Source organism: Stegostoma tigrinum, chromosome 41, assembly GCF_030684315.1.
Source record: "Stegostoma tigrinum isolate sSteTig4 chromosome 41, sSteTig4.hap1, whole genome shotgun sequence".
NCBI classification, from domain to species: Eukaryota; Metazoa; Chordata; class Chondrichthyes; order Orectolobiformes; family Stegostomatidae; genus Stegostoma; species Stegostoma tigrinum.
In genome coordinates, this window is record NC_081394.1 from 16,591,113 (window position 1) to 16,611,728 (window position 20,616).

General features: G+C 44.4%; 1 pseudogene; it reads right to left on the reverse strand.

Annotated features, from left to right (window-relative positions):
- Positions 1-942: 942 nt before the first annotated feature.
- Positions 943-20,616, reverse strand: part of LOC132206716 (myelin-associated glycoprotein-like) — a 109,697-nt pseudogene continuing 90,023 nt past the window's right edge.

A 20,616-nucleotide genomic window follows, 5' to 3' on the forward strand; every position in this document is an offset into this window, starting at 1 on the left:
AATGTTTGCTGCTTATGTCCTATTTCATGCAAATAGCCCTGAGCTGTTGCTTCACCAGGTGAATGCCCCATTTTTAGGTATGCCTGGTACTGCTCCTGGCCTACCCTCCTGCATTCTCCATCAAACCAGTGTTGATCCCTATCCTGATGTTCGTACTAAAATAGGAAATATGCTGTGCCACACTATGTTGAAGATTGTATTAGAGTACAATTTTGCTGTTGATGACCCACAGCGCATCATGGTTACCCAGTTTGAGGTGCAGTTCAAATTTTGGCACATCCTGCTTGATGTTGGCTCAGAAGACTTTGCCATCTTTGTTTCCAGATTGGTGTCTGGTAGTCTGCCTGGTTTTGTTCTTTTTCTGAGATGTTCTCACAGTTTAATACAACTGAGTAGTTTGCTAGGTCTTTTCAGAGGACAGTTAAGAGTCAATCACATTGCTGTGAGTTTGAACTTGCATCTATTCCAGCCTATTTCCTTCCCTAAAGGACATTACTGAGCCAGATGGGTTTTTTGAGATAATGAGAAAGGTTAAACCATAAGGTGATGAAAGAAGAGCAGGAGCAGACTATTCAGCCCATTGCTGTATGGTCATCATTGGGCATTTAAGTCATGCCATTTTATCTCAGTGTTACTGCTTTGGAGATTTGGAGGCTACTGTCCACAGCGCTTCTGTTGGAGACCGCTTTTGTCTGAATAAACCAAAGTTCCCAAATAGTGATCACATATTGTGAACCTTCATCATAACTGCTTCTACTAATAGCTGTAAAATTATTAATGAGCTTATACTATGTCTGACAGCATGAAAAAGATGCATCTTTTGGAAAGCATGTTCAGAGCAAACAGCAAAGTTGATCAATGTTATTTTCTCTTCATTATTATTCAACCATCTTGGCTGCACATAGCCCTCACACCCCTCTCCCTGTTTCTCTCTTAGCTTGACTAGAATCTGATCTGTGCATATTCTGTGTTCTCTCCTCTGTACACAGCCCCATCGCCACTGGGTAGCTTTGAGAAGTTGATGTTGGTGTAGAGAAGGTCCTTAGTTCTCTTGTGCCGTGCAGCGTCTCCTCTCAGTGGACCCTCAGAGACATCTTGGGGAGCTGGTGCAGGCCCCTCTCGAATTGTATCCCTGGTTGTGTTCTGAGAGTCAGTAACCATGATGTTCTGTGAATCCTGCAGAGAAATGGAAACAGAAGATGTTCTCACATCGTTTATCGGCAGGGATAGGTTTAAATTATTGCACAGCCTCATGCGAGTCAGTCATGTTTCTGTGGGTTTAACCTTCTCCCTCTTACCTTGAAGGCTAAAGTAATGAGCTCATTGTTCACATTGACTGAATTTCCCAAATTCTCCTCAGCCACTGAGGGAGTTTATTTATTGAACTGTAGCCAGTGATGCAACATAGGAAACCCAGCAACCAACTTGCACATAGCAAACTCTCAACAGTTCTGTTGGAGTAACTCATGTCATTACATTTTTTAATGCTGTTTTGTTAAAGGGAGATAATGATAGGTCCCAGGACAATGAGAATTGCTCCCTGTTTGTATTCACAAGTGGCCACAGGATCTTTAACACCTCCCAGAAAGCAGACAGAGCAGTTTAATTTACCAACTGAAAGATGGTACTTCTGATAGTGCAGAGTTCCATCAGAGAAATGGACACAGAAGACATTCTGACAATTTACAGGCAAATTTCGGTTAAATTACTGCACAGCCATTTCCATTTCTGTCTGTGTCCTTCATTCTCTCTGTCACTTTCTGTCTCTCTCTCTCGTCAACTTTCTCACATGCCATCTCTCGCTTTCTACTCTTTCTCACCTCTGATTTAGAATAGCATAGTTTGAATCAACTTTAGATTTGAGCTCTCTTCTTTTAAATTTAGATTTGAGCTCTCTTCTTTCCTCACCCTGAGCAGTCCAAAATACTTTCACAGTCAACACCTTTCTGAAATGCATTCACTGCTGTAATGCAGGCCAATTTGTGGCAGTCTGTGTACAGAAATGCTGCACAAGCAGCAATGCAACAAACAGTCCCCATCAACTTTGTAAAAAGGTTGATTGAGGGGTAAGTAACAGCTCCCTCAGTACTGACCCGCTGACAGTGTGCCACTCTCTCAGCACTGACCTCTGACAGTCTGCCACTCCCTCAATACTATCTCTCCAGCATTGTGGTGCTCCTTCAACACTGACCCTCCGACAGTGCCGCGCTCCCTCAACACTGACCCTCCGACAGTGCGACGCTCCCTTAGTACTGACCCTCCAAAATTGCAGCCGTCCCTCAGCCCTGACCCTCCGACAGCACAGCGCTCCCTCAGCACTGACCCTCTGACAGTGCGGTGCTCTCTCAGCACTGGTCCTCCGACAATGCGACGCTCTTGCAGCACTCACTCTCTGACAGTGTGCCACTCCCTCAGTCCTGGCCTTCCGACAGTGCAGTACTCCTTCAGCACTAACAGCCCAAAATGAGAATGCTAGATAATAAAGTGTGAAGCTGGATGAACACAGCAGGCCAAGCAGCATCTCAGGAGCATAAAAACTGACGTTTTGGGCCTAGACCTGAAGGGTCCAGGCCCAAAACGTCAGCTTTTGTGCTCCTGAGATGCTGCTTGGCCTGCTGTGTTCATCCAGCTTCACACTTTATTATCTTGGATTCTCCAGCATCTGCAGTTCCCATTACCTCTGATACAAAAATGAGAATGCTGTCAGGTTATGTTTACATTTACAGAGTTAGTTATGAAACCTATGACCATTTGACTCTGAGAAAGGGAAGGTGAGAGTGCGTGCCGTTGTTTACTCCACAGGTAGAAATCCATGGGTAATCTGTCTGGGAATCTGGGACACATGTTGCCTATTCAACCATGTTGGCTGCACACAACCTGCCCACGTTCTCATCTGATATATATCTATTCTGATCCATGCCTCTATGCACAGTCTCATTACTGCTGTGTAGATTCAGGAAGTTAATGTTAGATTAGATTAGATTCCCTACAGTGTGGAAACAGGCCCTTTGGCCCAACAAGTCCACACCTCCCCTTGGAGCATCCCACCCAGACCCATCCCCTTATAGCTCACACACCGCTGAACACTACGGGCAATTTAGCACGGCCAATCCACCTAGCCTGCACATCTTTGGACTGTGGGAGGAAACTGGAGTACCCGGAGGAAACCCACCTCGATATGGGGAGAATGTGCAAACTCTGCACAGATAGTCGCCCGAGGCTACAGGGATTACCTGCTGATTCTTCTCTGCTCTTGAAATATCATTGGTCTTTGAAGCTGTCTCCTCAGCCACTATCTTTCTCCTGCAATATCACAATCACAATGTGGTTCTAACTCATTCAGGGTAGTCAGAACTGCAGATACTGGAGTCAGAGTTAACACTGTGGAGCTGGAGGAACACAGCAGGCCAGGCTGCATCGAAGGAGAGGGAAAGTCTCCTTTGAAATGTCAATTTTCCGGCTCTTCTGATGCTGCCTGGCCTGTTGTGTTCCTCCAGCTCCACACTGTGTTATCCCAATCTGGTTACGTGTAACAGAGCCAGTGTAGCACAGATACAGTTATACATTTGGAAATTCTTGTTGAATCTGCTTTCACATGCCTATCAGGCAGTGTGTTCCTGATCACAACAGCTCATAGCTATTCATCTGGACACCCATCAATGGAAGGCCCACCCTAGGTCATTGGGACATGGGAACCACTTACAGAAGGAGTGTCTAGTGCCTCACACCAGGGCAACCGTCACCTACTGGAGGAAAAAAAGTTGACAAAATATTCAGAGAAAAGTTATATGAAGCATTCAACTTACTCTTGCACATACAGGAAGATTATGATTCCAGTCAGGAAAACACTGAACAGGATTCCAGCCATGACCAGTCCAACCGTCCATTTATTGGAGTCTCTGCCTGTCAAAGCAGCCATTAATTACTGTGCTATAGTTTTGGAATGGTGCTCTGATATGTCGTGAGAGACAATATACTCCATTTTTACTCTTGAGCAATGTATTTACTGCCCCTTGAGAAGGTGGCAGAGTAGTTTCTTCCTGAACCACTGGCAGACACAAACAGAGAGAGGAGTTCAGGGGGACATGAAATGGTAGCTACATTGGAGGTTGAGGTTGGAGCCATCTGTACAGACTGACCAGGATAAAACAGGAGGTTTCCTTCAATCTGCTTGGCCTGCTGTGTTCATCCAGATAACACTTTGTTACCTAGGTTTCCTTCAATGATGGAGTATTAGTGACACACTTCGTAATCTGCATTTTTATTTTAATTAAGTTCACAAATAATTGATTATCACCTCATGATCACATTGCTGTTTCTCGATCTTGCTGTGCACAAGTTGGCAGTCACAATTCCAACATTCAAGTAATTACCACACTTATGAAGTATAACAATAGCTGTAAATACACACTGTCACAATCTGGGCAATGCATGAGTGGTTGTCTTCCTTCTGGATGTAATCTAGGTATCATTTCTATGTGTATTGGCCTGGATAAGCCAATGGACAGTTAGCTGTTCAAACACCACAGACAGAAATTGTGTGTCAGGACTCTACAGAATCCACAAGCAGCTGCCTCCATGGGATTTGTCCAAGAAATTAGAGATTCCGATTGACAATTCCCTTACATCTGGAACGCTGTGACAGCCCATTAAAGCCGAAGGCTTTGGAGAGGACCACTTTCTTCATGTTCATAAATTCCCAGGAAATGTCAGACAATTAGCAACCTAGTCTAACATGTGCATAGCTAGCAAACTGATTCCCTGGCCCTCAACTGACCACACAGACCCCAGTTTCTCCTCAACCAAACCCTTCCATCCCCTGGACATCTGGCAATCACTCCTGCTCTGAGCAGGAATATTTCCACTCCCCAACAAGCCAATGTCATTCTGCTCCCGCCCCTGCTCCCCATCAACCAAAAAGCCCCACTCCACACAACCAGACATGCCTCCAACCTGCCAATGGCCTGAAACTCAGACAACACCCACCCTGTTACCAGCCTGAACATCTGACAGCCAGCCCTGCTCACCAACCTGAAGTACCCTTCTGCTGATGGTTGCGACACACTTATCTACTGGCCCTGATTGAACGACATACAGGGTCAGCATCAGAGCAGAGATATCCAACCTGGGCACCTTCTCCACCCAACACTGCTCTCTTTCACCACCCACGTTCACATCAGCCCTTGCTGTGTTGTCCATGTTTGTGTTAAAGTGCCTACTGATATCCAGATCCCCACCACTGACTGGCCTGACATGAATTGTGTTCAGTTTTGCCATCGTCACATGTGGAGGTATTGGTCTAAGAGGCTGGGTGTAAAGATCACCTTAAAAGGGGTAGAGAGGGGTGGAGAGGGTAAGGGAGAGGATTTTGATTTAAGAGTAAAGAAGGCAAGCAAAGAACATTATTCTCACCTTTGATCCAAAGATACACATTGAAAATGGCTGCCCCATGTGAGGTTCAAACCAAGGAAGACGCTTTGACTTCTTCTTCATCCTGATGCCCCATCAGAATAAGTGAACTCATCACCAGATGCTGCTCATGAGCTGGCGTGACACAAAACCTCTGTGTGTTTGGTTACTGTTGACGTTGGCATGGGGCAGGTGCCAGCTGAGGTCTCCAGGGGTGTTGGAGGTGGCCACACAGACACAGGTGATCCCCTTTGAGCTCATTCTGCCTTCTGGGAAATCTCTGGACCATCTGAGGAAGGAATGACAGGAAATGGTCAAGAATGGTACAGGTACAACCTTAATGCTGAAACCTTTGTCAGTGCCTTGCTTCACACCAAACTCAAGTATCTCAATGCTCTTCCTGCTGGTTCCATCTCCGACATCTAAAATTGTGGATCTCCCACGTGTGAATTGGCATCGCAGCAATCACGCTGTATCATTAACTGAACTATTGTCACTCAGTCTGTAGACATCACTTCTTCCGACCCCGACATTCCTCCCTAAGTCTGTAACCTCCTCCAGCCCCTACACCCTCCCTGTCTCTGTAACCTCTGCCAGCATCTACACTGCTCCCTATCTCTGTAACTTCCTCCAGCCCCTACCCACTCCAAAATGTCTACCCTCCTTTAAATCTAGCCTTTTGAACGGACCCAGATTTCCATCCCTCCACCACTGGTGGGCATGACTGCAGCTTTAAGGGGTTCTAAGGCCTGAAATTCCCTCCCTAATCCTCCATGCCCCTCTCTCTCCACCTTAAAGATGCTTAGGAACCAATGTTGGTTACCTACCCTGGTATAGGTCTCTGTATTTCTGTAAAGCAGATGTTAGAGCAGCAAGAAGGTGGCCCCTCCTTATTCTAAATGACAGTGAGTGAGCTGCCCTCAGACAGACAGTTCCTGAGTTTTAAGAAGATACAGACAAAGTAAAATGCTTACATTCCACGTTCAAGTGGATCGTGTCGGAGCTGCTGTTACCCAATGGGTTTGTCACTGTGCAGTAGAATCTGGCATCATTCCCACGTGTCACTGGAGTGAAGGAGAGAATCCGGCTGCTTGTGTTTAACCGGGTGCTGGTGTTTCCCTCGATCCTGAACCAAGTGTAATGAGATATCGGTGGGACACCTTCATTGGAGCAGGTTAATGTGACATTTTGTCCTTCTCTGATCCCACTTGAGGGTCCACTGATGGACACTGTAGTCTGCCGTGGGGGATCTGGAACAAGAGCAGAGAAGAATCAGCAGGTAATCCCTGTGGCCTGTAACTCTGAGATCTCTACACTTCTCCAGTTCCAGCCTCTTGAGTATTTCCTGATATCCATCCCTCAACCTTCAACTATCTGGAGCCCAAAGCTCTGGAATTCCCTTCCTCTTTTTACACCTCTTTCAGACAAAACATGATCCTGACCCACATAAGGATATCTTCAGTCACTGACCAGAAGCACATTCAAAGCAGTTTAACTTAAAAAGCCCCTGAAAAGAGTGTGAAAGTGTTTGTATCTGTGTTTGCACTTATCCTCATGCCTGTCCTAGACACCGTAAAGCTGACAGGCTCTTGGGGATATTAATTTGTTTGCAGAGATGTGGCTGTGGAATCTCTTGTGTGCAGATGATGTCACACACAGAACCAGAATAAAAGAGGAGCTGGAGAGTGTGATATTCCCAGACAAAATACACAGAGTCATTTGGATTGAACATGAATGAGACAATGGCCAAAGTAATGGCTTGAAAGGGCAAAGAGGATATCAAGATTGGGTGCATTGAAGCAGGGGGCATGGATAAATTCTAATACTTGGCTCAATGATAAACATCAAAGTTACATCCAGGACTGAAATGTGGTTTAACAAACTAACAGCACGCTCCGCAGTCAGTGACTTCAGTCTCTGAAAACATCACCATGAAGCTGAGAAAACATCAGATGCAGTCACTAATGTGGAGGGTTATACTCGCCAGATGTGAGACTGGATGCTGAAGAAATTAGATGAAAGGAAGGTAACTGCTTTTGAAATGAATGTATGGCAGAGGATACTCAGATTCAGCTGTTGGAGACCAAATTGTGGCTTTGAGAAAGATCAGAAGACCAGGAACCAAAAGTGGTGCTATGTCCCGTTAGAGTGAGATGGACCAATCAGTTCAGACATAGAAATGGAGAACTGTCTTTGTCTCAGCAACAATTGTTGGAGAGTATCAGGTGGTGGATAACAGTGAAGGCATGAAAGAAGGAAGTGTTGAAATCCAGAGAAGAAACAAGACAGTGCCAACAGCTCCTCTAAACATATTGTAATAACGAATAAATGTACCAGCTGTCTCACATTGCACAGTCATGTTTATGGAGCTCTCCAATGCCCCATGATTATTCTCTGGCACACATCAAGAGATTCCAGTCTCCCTGTATGTTATGTAAGGAATCTCCAACCACAGCTCATTGTTGGAACTTATTCTGTTCATTGTGGCATTACGATGTCTCCATGTCAGGTTAGAAACAGGGAAGCTCTCAACAGGGCTGATTATCACTGCAGTTTTCCCCTCACTTTTCTCAATTGATGAATCTTTAATCATCTTAAAACCAGTAATTGATAGATTCTGTGCAGCATCTAAAAACAAATAAGCATTAGTTAATGCATGTTGACTATGAAGCATTTTGAGAGATCCTGATAATATTAAAAACGTGAAATCAATATATGAAACTTTGACACAAAGCATACAAACCAGGCAAACACTACAGTTCAGTACCAAAGATACAACAAAATAATTGGGTTAATAATGAAGGCGTGCAACACTCAGGGTCAGCATTGAGGGAAAGCAGCACTGTCTGTGGGTCCATCTGTTTATCAGTGCCCCTCAGGGTCCTACAGTTCACTGTGTAATCCCTTGACATTTTTATTGTATTGAAAATGCATCACCTTACATTTATGTGTGTTGTATTCCATTTGCCACTGATCAACCTGTCTGTGTCATCCTGCAATCTAAGGCTATATTTCTCGCTATTTATCAGCTCACTGATTTTTGTATAATCCACAAACTGATGTGACTGATCAACCCTCCTACATTCATGCCTCAATCTTTTATGCACGCATCGATCAGTGAGGGGCACAACAGTTATCCCTGTGGAATCCACTCGACACAGGTTTCCAGTCACAAAAATACCCTTTGAAAATCACTCTCTGCTTCCTGCCACTTGCCCATTTCTGGATCCAAATTGCCAACTTTCCTTGGATTCCTACTCCTATCAGCCTCTTAAACAGGACCTTATCAAAAGTCTTGCTAAAGTCCAAGCAGACGACATTAAATGCATTGCCTTTCATTTTTGAACATGGAACCTCATTGGCCTGGCCACCTGGCAGAAAAGCTGGAAGTATTTGCCAGTACCCATTCTATTCCCTCCCTTGCCTCACTGAACAGCCTGAGATACATGTCATCTTGACCTGGCATTTTTGGCCAGCCAGACCATCAGATCCTGCTCTCTGTCAATGCTGATTTTTTTTCACTCCTCCTCCCTGTTTTCTAAACCCACATTGTCCGCCTCGCTAGTTAACACCGGCACAAAAGGCTCATTCAGAAACCGACCTATGTCCTACAGGTCCACACACAAATGAACACTGTGGTTCTTAATGGGCCCAACCCTTCCCAAATTATTCTTTTACCATTTTAAAAGAAGTTGGGATGTTCCCGCATTTTATCTGCCATTATCCTATCATGCCCCCATTCTGTTCTCCTAAATATTTTCTGAACATCTGTCTTACATATTCCATGTTCCTGTAGATCTTTTGTTTTAGCACCTGGTATGGGCATAAAATTCACCTTTTCTCTTTACCCAGTCTTGAATATCCCTCAACATCCAGGGTTCACAGGATTTGTTGGTCCCACCTTTTATCTTTCTTGGGAAATTGTGCACCCGTAATCTTCCTAATTCCTTTTTGAATGTGCCCCATTTTTCCGACACAGATTTACTGAAAAGCATTCTCTGAGTCCACTCTGGCCAAGTCATATCACATCTTATTAAAAAAATCAGCCTTCCCCAGGTTTAGAACTTCAATTTCAGGTCCATCCTTGTCACTTTCCATGATGAGCTTATATCTAACAGAGTTACAATTGCTGTCTACAAAATGCTCTCCTGTAGATATTTCAACCACCTGTTCTGTTTCATTGCTCAACGGTAAAGTCCGGGACCATCACCTCTCTTTTAGGGCCTTCACTGTAGTGGCTTAAGAAGTTGTGCTGGATGTATCCAAAGAATTACATTCACTCTGACCCTTCCACACTATGACTACTCTAGTTAATTTTGGGAAAGCAGAAATCTCTCACCGTTACTATCCTATTCCTTTGAGCTCTCTGAAATTTGTCGACGTACTTGCTCTTCTATTTCTCTCTGACTGTTCAGGAGCCCGTAGTATACACTCAGTGGTGTGACTGCTCCATTTTGGTGTCTAAGTTTTACTTAATGGCTTCACTTGAGGAGCCTACTTACATTCATCCCTCCTTACTGCTGTAATTGATTCCCTGATCACTTTTGTACCATCTCCTCCTGTTTTGCCTCCTTCCCTCTTTTAGCTGAAGATCCTGTATTCTGAAATGTTGAGCTGCCAATCCTGTCCCTTTCTAAACTATGTTTCAACAACAGTAAAGACAATATACCCTATATTTTAATTTGTGCCCTCACCCATTGATCGTTAGACTCTTTGCCTTCCAACCTTCCCAATCTCCATGTGCCTTTACAGGGCCATATTGTCTGTTCCTGACTCTCTCACCATCTATTCTAGTTCTCACTGTGCATTTGGCCTTGCTGAGCCATCCCTCAGGATCTCAATCCACTGCCAAGTTAGTTTAAACCTTTCCCAGGAGGACCAGCAATCCTCCCCACATGGATGCAGGTCCCATTCTGGTTCATGTGCAACCTCTCTGCCTTGTACAGGCCCCACCAACCCCAAAGAGTCCCATTGTCCCAGAAATCTAAAGCTCTCCCCCATGGACCATCTCTCCAGCCACATATTAACCTGGATGAACCATCTGTTTCTACATTCACTAGCACGTGGCAGTGGAAGTCATCCAGAGATTACAACTTGTGAAATCCTTTTGTCTTCTGTCTACATAAAAATTACCTCCAAATTCAGCTTGCAGCACCTCACCGCTTTTCATCCTGATCTTGTTGTCCCACAATCTCTGTCTATTGCCCTCTGATGTAGATGCTGAATGCTGTGCACACTCTCCTTGCACAGTGATGGTTATGGACCCCTCCACTACTCCATGGTCATTCTCTGCCACACACCGATCGTCTCTCTGTTACATTCAGTTTCTCTGGATACAATGTGAGGAATCTACCACCACAGCTCATTGTTGGAATTGAGCATGTTCTTTTCCCTTTTACTGTTTCATTCTCACTTGCTCTCGTTGTTGCTGTCTCTTTCACATTTTCACACTCTTGAACTCTCCAGCTGTCTCAAACTCAAGCTGAAATATTGGGCTAAACTCAGTGATGGTTTGAAAACTTGGCAACAAGCAGCACACTTACACTGAGGCAGGATTAGCAGCAGAAATCAACATGTTTCCTGAATGTTAAAATATTGTCAGATTGTTGCTGTACACAGGACAAATGGATCCAAACAAAAAAGAAAACTGGAACAGATAAATCTACAGTTTTCTGTGCACAGGCTGCTTGTTGAATTGTCTGTCTGTAATTTGCACCACCAATTTCCATCAATACAGTCTGAATGCTTGTGTGTGCGCAAGTGTGTGTTCTTGTATATGTAGACCTGAGAGACATTGAAGTCTGTGTAAACTCGCATTGCATAGTCATGATTATGGAGCCCTCCACTGCTCTTTTGTAATTCTCTGCCACACACTGATAGGCTCCAGTCTCCCTGGATGTAATGTGAGGACCTCCAATCACAGCTCATTGTTGGAACTTGTTCTGATCATTGCGGCATTAAGATGTCCCCAATCTACGTAACGAGTGCAACTTTGGAATATGGGAGAAAACCCATGCAGGCATAGGGGAAACTCCACGAACACAGTTTTCTGGGGTTGGAGTGGAAACCAGGTCCCACACACACACACACACACAAACTTTCCCCCAAGACAAACAAAGATCAAATCCAGCCAAAGTGAGTGTGGAACGGGGTGTGGGTGTGTAAGTTGTGTGCAGCCAAGATGATCGAAAGGCAACATCTGTCCCAGACTCCCAGACTGATGACTGATGGATTTCTAACTGTAGAGTAAGAAATGGTTCAGTGGGCAGCACTCTCATCTTCCCTTTCTGAGTCAGAAGGTCACGGGTTTAATAACCAACTCCACAAACTTAAACATAACCTGACAGCACTGTCACTTTGGGGAGTGCCACACTGTCGGAGGGTTATACTCAAAGTACAGCCCTTGTCCTAAGGAAGGGCTCCAAGTATAAACTGAAAGCACTCGAGTTGGAAGCAGTTTTTAACAGAGAAGTTAAAGAGGTGGGGATGAGCCAACAAAGATGAGTGTATATGGGGAGGTAGGAAGGAGATAGGTCAGTCCTCAGAGGATGGACAGGTCAAGGGGGTGGGATGTGGTTAGTAGGAAGGAAATGGGGGTGGGGCATGAGGTGGGAGGAGGGGATAGGTGAGTGGAAGGGCAGGTTAGGGAGGCGGGGACGTGCTGGGCTGGTTTTGGGATGGGTAGGGAAGGGGAGAGTTTGAAGCTTGTGAAATCCACATTGATATCATTTGGCTGCAGCAGAATATGACTTGCTGTTCCTGCAACCTTTGGGTAACATCATTGTGGCACTGCAGGAGGCCCAGGATAGACATGTCGTCTGAGGAATGGGAGGGGGAGTTGAAATGATTTGCGACTGGGAGGTGCCCAATGGTGTCAATGTGGATTTCACGAGCTACAAAATCTCCCCTCCCCCCACTGCATCCCAAAACCAGTCCAGCTCATCCCTGTCTCCATACTCTGTTCTTTTTTTCACCTATCCCCTCCTCCCACCTCAATCCGCACCCCCATTTCCTTCCTACTAACCTCATCCCACCCCGTTGACCTGTCCGTCCTCCCTGGACTGACCAATCCCCTCCCACCTACTCTCACCTCCACTGGGTCCATCCCCACCTCTTTAACTTGTCTGTCTCCTCTCCACCTATCTTCTCCTCTATCCATCTTTGATCCGCCTTCCCCGTCTCCTTATTTATCTCAGAACCCTCTCCCTCACCCCCTTATCTAATGAATGGTCTAGGCCCGAAACATCAGCTTTTGTGCTCCTAAGATGCTGCTTGGCCTGCTGTGTTCATCCAGCCCCACAATTTGTTATCTCTATTGATCATTAGACTCGTTATCAACTCGCCCCATCACTGGTACACGGCCATTTGCAATTCGCAAAGGGATCTTCCCAAGGTTACACAGCAGATGGAGGAGAATCCTGGATACAGGAGTGGACAAGTTCATTCTACCTCGGCTCATGGCAATTACAGACTCCCAATCTAAAATTCATACTACGCCTAACATGTGGGTTCTGTGCGGTAGGACAATGTTAATAATGGTATTCAGGAAGCACACAATCGTTTAGAGGATGAGATAGTAGGAACTGCAAACGCTGAAGAATTTGAGATAACAAGGTGTAGAACTGGATGCAGCAGGCCAAGCAGCATCAGAGGAGCAGGAAACCTGGCATTTCGAGTCTGAGCCCAGGGTCCAGGTTATCACTTAGAGGATGGTTTGAGAACAATGATGAGAAGGACCAGAGAGACGACAGAAAAAGATTAAGTATGAATCTATCGGAATACATTGGCCACAGGTCACAGAAACAAGCCATTCAACTCAACTAGTCCTTGCTACTGTTTATTCTCTTCTTGAACCTCCCATGACTGACATCAAAACCCTCAACTCCCTTCTCATCCAGTCCCACCATTAAATACATCAACATGGCTTGCCTCGACTACGCCCTCTGGAAGTGAGTACCACATTCTGCTCAAGCTGAGTGATGAGGATTCTCCTGCATTTCTTGTGTCTGTCTTATATCAATAGTGATACCAATAGTAATATCAGGGATGTTTTGGTTAGGTGCTTTAGGCATTGGGAAATCAGGTTTAGGGGAAATGGGTCTGGGGTGAGTTGCTGTTCAGAGGGGTGGTGTGGGCTTATTGGGCCGAATGGCCTGTTTCCACACTGTGGGATTCTATGGATTCTTAAAATAGTCCTCGGTGCTTCCCCAAGAGGATGTATTCCTCCTGAACTCACTGTGTTAAAGCCTTTCAGAGAAACATCACTAAGGTTACCCGTCAGCCTCCTCTTTCAGCCGGAAAAGACTAGTCTGCCAGTCCTTTCCTGATGTATTGATATTTCTGGGATCCACCACACTAATTTTCTGTGCACTCTCTCCAACACTGCTAATCCATTTCATAATGTGCTAACCGGGATTGCACACAGTACTGCAGTTATGCTCTGACTGATACAGGTTTAACAAAGTGTTCCTCCATTTCAATTGTGCTCCTGCAGAAATAAAGTGCTGTGTTTGGTTTGTTACTGTGTGGCTTTGCACATCCATGGAGCAGCGGTTAATGATTGCTGCATTTGTACAACATGAACCCTGTGTTCCACAACACCACCTGACTGACATCTTCCACTGCAATTTTTCCTGCCACTGTTCATTCATTGTCGTTTGTTGGCTTGGACTTGTTATTGCTGGAAAAGAGATCATGCTTTTGAAGTATTTCATTTTGCACTCATCGGGGTAGATTCAAGAATGCCACATTTCAAAGGGGACAATAATCTATACTATATGAAGAAAGTTTCCCATTTCGTTTGCAGGCAGATCGTGGTCATGACATGCCATGGAGAATTTATCAGGGAACAGTTATCACCTCAATTTTTTAAAAAATAAAATAATGTAGATGCTGTAAATCATAAAGAGAAACAAAAATTGCTGAAAAAGCTCAGCAGGTCTGGCAGTATCTCTGGAACTCAGGAAGGGTCGCTTGACACGTAATATTAACTCTGAACTCTCTCCAAAGTTATCGCCTCAAAATTTTGTCAAAAATTAAAGCAGCCAAGTTGACTCTGATTGGTCATGGTGTTACTGGAGATTGAAGGAAAAATATTGCAGATGCTTGAAATCTGAGCCAGCTGTGAGAAAAATACAGAAATTGAGAGAAAGTCTGTGGAGAGGGAAACAGAGTTCACAAAGAAGCCTGGAATGTCTGTTCAGAACTGGAAGGTACAAAAACAAAGTTGCTGGAAAAGCTCAGCAGGTCGGCAGCATCTGTGAAGGAGAAAACACAGTTAACATTTCAGATCCGGTGACCCTTCCTCGGAACTGGGAGGTATTGGATAAGAGATAACAAAGTGTAGAGCTGGATGAACACAGCGGGCTAAGCAGCATTTAGGAGCAAAAAAGAGCAGATGTTTTGGGCCTTTTCTGATGAAGGGTCTAGGCCAGAAACATCAGCTTTTGTACTCCTGAGATGCTGCTTGGCCTGCTGTGTTTATCCAGCTCCACACTTTGTTATCTTGGATTCTCTGGTTCCCATTATCTCTGGTGTTGGATTAGATTAGATTTGACTCCCTACAAGTCCACATTGCACCTTGAAGCATCCCACCCAGACCTATCCCCCGATAACTCACGCACCTCTGAACACTATGGGCAATTTAGCATGGCTGATCCACCTAGCCTACACATCTTTGGACTGTGGGAGGAATTTGGAACACCTGGAGGAAACCCACGCAGGCATGGGGAGAATGTGTAAATTCCACACACACAAGTGCCCGAGGTTGGGATTGAACCCAGGTCCCTGGTGCTGTGAGGCTGCAGTGCTAACCACTGAGCCACTGTGCTGCCCCATCCCACCCCTTGGATAAGAGGTATTTTGTTTTATAAATTTGCCAGAGGTGCAGAGGGACAGATGATAGAGACCCAATGCAATCGACAAATAGGTTGGTAATCATGGAGAAGAAAAGTCTCAAAGAGGTGTAAATTGAAGAGTGAGTAGGAGAGAGTTAGTCCATGTTTCACACTGCTGTATTGTTGGTTCCGATGCAGCATTGGAGACTGATTTCTCCCCAGTCTCAGCCCTGACCCTACTCTAGCAGACAGTCTGAAACACTTGAGCAAAGTGCCTCCAGCCTGAGCTCTGCAGGTGTTGAGAACGACAATAAAAATTTTACTGTATGTTTGCTACCTTTCTTCACTGACTGCTTTTCCTTCCTTCTTTATCGGTTATCTTGTACCCTTACCAAGGTTTCTAGCACAGTCAGGGTAGACAGGTACTGAGATATTGAACAGTCTAACTATTTTAGGAGATGTGATTTACCTTCATGAACAATTTTGATGAAAATCAACAAAAAGCACAAATTTCAGAAAATTTTAATTGAATATGCCATTTCAAAATAAACATAATTCCTTAAGTTTTATCAAGGCTCACTCCACAAGAGCAGATCATGATTTTGTGACTGCCATTAGCAAACAAAGCTTCAGTTTTATGATAATCACCACAGATATGCCATCCCTGATCTCCAGTCTTCACTCTCTGCCTCTGCAAACTCCGCTAGATCTGCAATGTACACAATATCTGTGCTCCTCCACCACTGTTATCAGACTGAAAGTCAGTGTATATTAAGAATCATAGAATCCCTACAGCGTGAAAACAGGCCCTTTGGCCCAGAAGGTCCATGCTGACCTTTGGAGCATCCCACCCAGGCTCAACCCCCTATAACACACCTGATCTACACATTCCTGAACACGATGGGCAACTTCCCACGGCCAATGCACCTAGTCTGCACATCTTTGGACTGTGGAAGGAAACCAGAGCATCCAGAGGAAACCCATGCAGATGCAGGGAGAATGTGTAAACTCCACACAGACAGTTGCCTGAGGGTGGATTCAAACCCAGGTCCCTGGCGCTGTGAGTCTGCAGTGCTGGCGGCATGGTGGCTCAGTGGTTGGCACTGCAGCCTCACAGCACCAGGGGCCTGGGTTTGATTCCAACCTCGGGCAACGGTCTGTGTGGAGTTTGCACATTCTCCCTGAGTCTGCGTGGGTTTCCTCCCACAGTCCAAAGATGTGCAGGGTAAGGGGATCGGCCATGCTAAATTGCCCGTAGTGTTCAGGGATGTGTAGGTTATAGGGGGATAGGTCTGGGTGGGATGCTTCAAGGGGCCGTGTGGACGCTTTGGGCCGAAGGGCCTGTTTACTCACTGTAGGGAATCTAATCTAATCTAACCACTAAGCCACAATTTTACCCCTATCAGTGAGCACACAGTGATGTGTGATGCAGAGTTGGTGTGACTGTGTACAATGGCTCACCGCTGAATTTGTTCCCAATCAGCTTACTGGAAGAAAGTCTTTGTGAATTATTAATCAAACAGAAGCCTGTCTAAACTGACGATGTCATTACCTTGGAGGACTGACAGTAGGAAGGCATCAACCATTGCAATCTGTATTTGTGAGGTCACAGCATCATCAAGGATATTGTAAATCACTTCAATGACAATTGTTTCATTACTTACCTAGGACCGGTCCAAATGCTCATCTGGGAGTAACTGCTGGGACCCTCCGCTTGTACTGAATGGCATCTTCCTTTGCTGCTATCCCCTGTGTATTTAATTATAAAGTGCAGATGTGTGACTCTGTATCAGAAAGAGGAAGTGGGGAACCATTGAGAAATTACACAAAATGTTGCTTTCATTGTAAATAGTTGACCATTTAAACCCGATTCTGTGATGTTTCTGTTCAGAGCCAGGCAACCAACCCCATGCTGTTTCTGCTCTGGGGTTTTAAAATTCTCTCCCTCAATCTGAGGCAGAAAATCAGAGGATGGAGACCCCATTCCAGAATCTCAAACTCATGCTCTTGTACAAACGTTTCAGCTAGCAGCAACAAGAGGCCATTCTGCCCCTTGATCCTGCTCTACTGTTCAATACGGACATGACTGAAGCGTATGTGTGCTGACTTACACATTCCTGTCTGTTCCCAACAACATTTAGTTTCCTTGCTGAACAAGAATCTGTCTTCATCTGCTGAAAAATATTCAATGATCCAGACTCCAGTGTCATCTGAGGCAGAATTCCAAAGTTAAAAAAACCCACTGAGAGAAAAAAAAATCTCATTCCGTCCTGAAAGAATGATTCTTCATTTTCAAAGAGTGCACCCTATTTCAGAACTCACCCACAAGCAGAAATATCATTTTCATATCCACATTATCCAGACCTTTCAAGCCCTCGTGTACTTCAGTCAGGTCTCCCCTCACCCTTCCAAACTCCAGGGGAAACAATTCCAGTCTGTCTAAGCTTTCCTCATGAGAATATGCATTCATTCTGATATTAATCTAGTTAACTTCTGAACTGCCAGCAACACATTTACCACCTTTGTTAAATGAGGAGACCCAAACTGTACACAGTATTTGAGATGTGACCTCACTAGCGCACCATATAACTGAGACATAACATCCATAAATTTATATTGAACCTCTTTTGAATTAAAGAATAACATTTCATTGAACTTCTTAACCATTCCTACACCTGCATTGCTAACATTTTGTGACTAATGCCCTAAAACACTTCTGCATCTAAGAATTTGTAAGTTGTTCTCTGTTGAAATAATTGTTTATATTAATTTTTCTTGCCAACTGGGCAGCTCTACTTTTTTCCACATGACACTCCATCTGCCAGAATTTTGCCCACTCGCTGAATCTATTGTTTCACTCTGCAATCTCCTTATGGCTTTAGCACAACATACATTCCTATCTATCTTAGTATAATTAGCAAATTTAACTTCCATGCTTTCTATCCTCTCATTTATGTCATGATACCAAGTTTAAAAAGCTGAAGCTCCAGGGACGATCTTGTGGTACCCCACTTGTCACATCTTTACTATATGCTTCAACTTTGGGAAAGAACCTTTCATCTGGCATCTTGTCAAAAGCTTTCTTGAAATTCACAGACACTAAGTCTACAGGCTCTCTTCATCCAAAGTGCTCATTATTCCTTCATATACCTGCAATAAATAGGCTAATCAGGGTTTCGCCATTCACAAAACCATTTGAATTCTTCCTGATTACTTTGAATTTATTCAAAAGCCCAATATTACCCCTTGTAATCAATTCTAACCGGTTGATAACAGAAGACAAACTAACTCGTCCATAGTTTCCTTCTTTTGTGGCCTCCATCCCTTCTTGAATAGAGGGATTATATTGGCTACGTTCTGATCTGGTGGAATCTTTTCAGAGTCCAGCAAATTTTGTAAAACAACAGCAACCCATCAGCTACATCTTTCACCACGTCCATTAACGCCCTTGGATGAAGTCCAACAGATTGCAGGGTCTTGTCAGCTCACATTTCCATCAGTTTGCTCATTACTGCTTACCTCAGCATTGCGTGTACTTTCATAAAGTTCCTCTCTCTCTTCCACTTTACATTTATCGCAGGAATGTTTTTGTATCCTTCAAAGTGAAGACAGGTGCAAAATACTTGTAGTTTTCACTCATCATTTAGCATCGCAGAGTAATACAGCCCTTCAGCCCAAACTGGTCCATGCAGACAACGGTGCCTACTCAACTCATTCAAACCATTTTTTTTTTCAATTCATTTGTGGGATATGTGCATTACTGGTTGGCCTGTATTTCTTGCTCATCTCTAGCTGCCCTTGTAAAGGTGGTGGTGAACTGCCTTCTTGAATCGCTGCAGTCTACTTGCTCTAGGGTGGCCCACAATGTCTTTAGGGAGGAAATTCCAGGATTTTGACCCAGCAACTGCAAGGGAATGGTGATATATTTCCAAGTCAGGATGGTGAGTGGCTTGGATGGGAACTTTGAGGTGGTGGTGTTCCCATATGCTGCCATCCTTGTCCTTCTAGATGGAAATGGTCATGGGTTTCGAAGGTGCAGCCTTTGGTGAATTTCTGCAGTCAGCTTGTAGATAGTACATACTGTTGCTACTGAGTGTTAGTGGTGGAGGGAGTTAATGCTTGTGGATTTAGTGCCAATCAAGCGGGCTGCTTTGTCCTGGATAGTATCAAGCTTCTTAAGTGTTGTTGGGACTGTACTTATCCAGGCAAGTGAGGAGTTTTCCAACACACTCCTGACTTGTGTCTTACAGATGGAGGACAGGCTTTGAAGAGTCAGGAGGAGGCCATACAGCCTGTCAAGGAACCCTCCAAAGAGCATGTCACCTTATCCCTGTAAACATGTATTTTCGATCACTTTTCCACCCAGCCTGTACACCCCTGGACATTATATGTGACGTAGCATGACTAATCCACCTAAACTGCACATCTTTGGACTCTGGGAGGAATACCAATGCAAACTTAGGGAGAATCTTCTAACTCCACACAGACAGTCGCCCAAAGGTAGAATCAAACCCAGGTCCTTGGTGCTGTGAGATAACAGTGCTAACCACTGAGCCACCATGCCAGCCTGATTTGACCAAATACATTCAGGCTGCCTCTATGTTCCAATGTTTCAAAAAAGCCCAAGGCCTCACAACCTGTAACTTTGAGTTTTCAATAGACAGCTCACGTCTCCGCCTTCTTAAAAATAAAGGACAAAGAAATACTTAGTCTCATGGTATTAGTAGACTCCAATAGATGCACAATACATCGACCTTAAGCAAGTAAACATTGCTTCTACAGCCCATTTCAGTTCATTTTATTCTGTCACCAAATGCCTCCGGCTTTCATCTCTTGGCCTGCCACACATGTAATTTTCAAATTGAACGGCTGCAATGATAAGCTCCATCCAAACAGTGTGGAATTTCTATCCATGAATTTCTCCAAAAACTTGAAAATGTTTTGGTCATTGCATACACATGTCTCAGACACATTACTAACAAAATAAATGTTGGAATATTACATGGCCAACTCCAAACTCAGTTATGCTCCTGGTCCATGTCAGGAGACACAGACAGATGACCCCATGGAATGTGAAAACAAAGATTAATGGGGAGTCTCCTATACTGTCAACGAAGAGGGCAGTAACATGATTGCTGGAATTGAGTGAGTTTTATTGAACTCAGGGGTCCTCCTCACTCTTGAAATATTTCTGTTGATGAATAGTCAATTTTATAGAAAAATACCCAATAAGTCTTTCTATCTTCCCATTGTCATTGTAAGAATACAGCACTGACACCCACATCACTGTCATCAAGAGCTGCCTTAAATGATTTTGCGTATTTAGGTGTGGCTAACACTGGGACAGTGGTTAGTACAGCTTTCAGGCTGT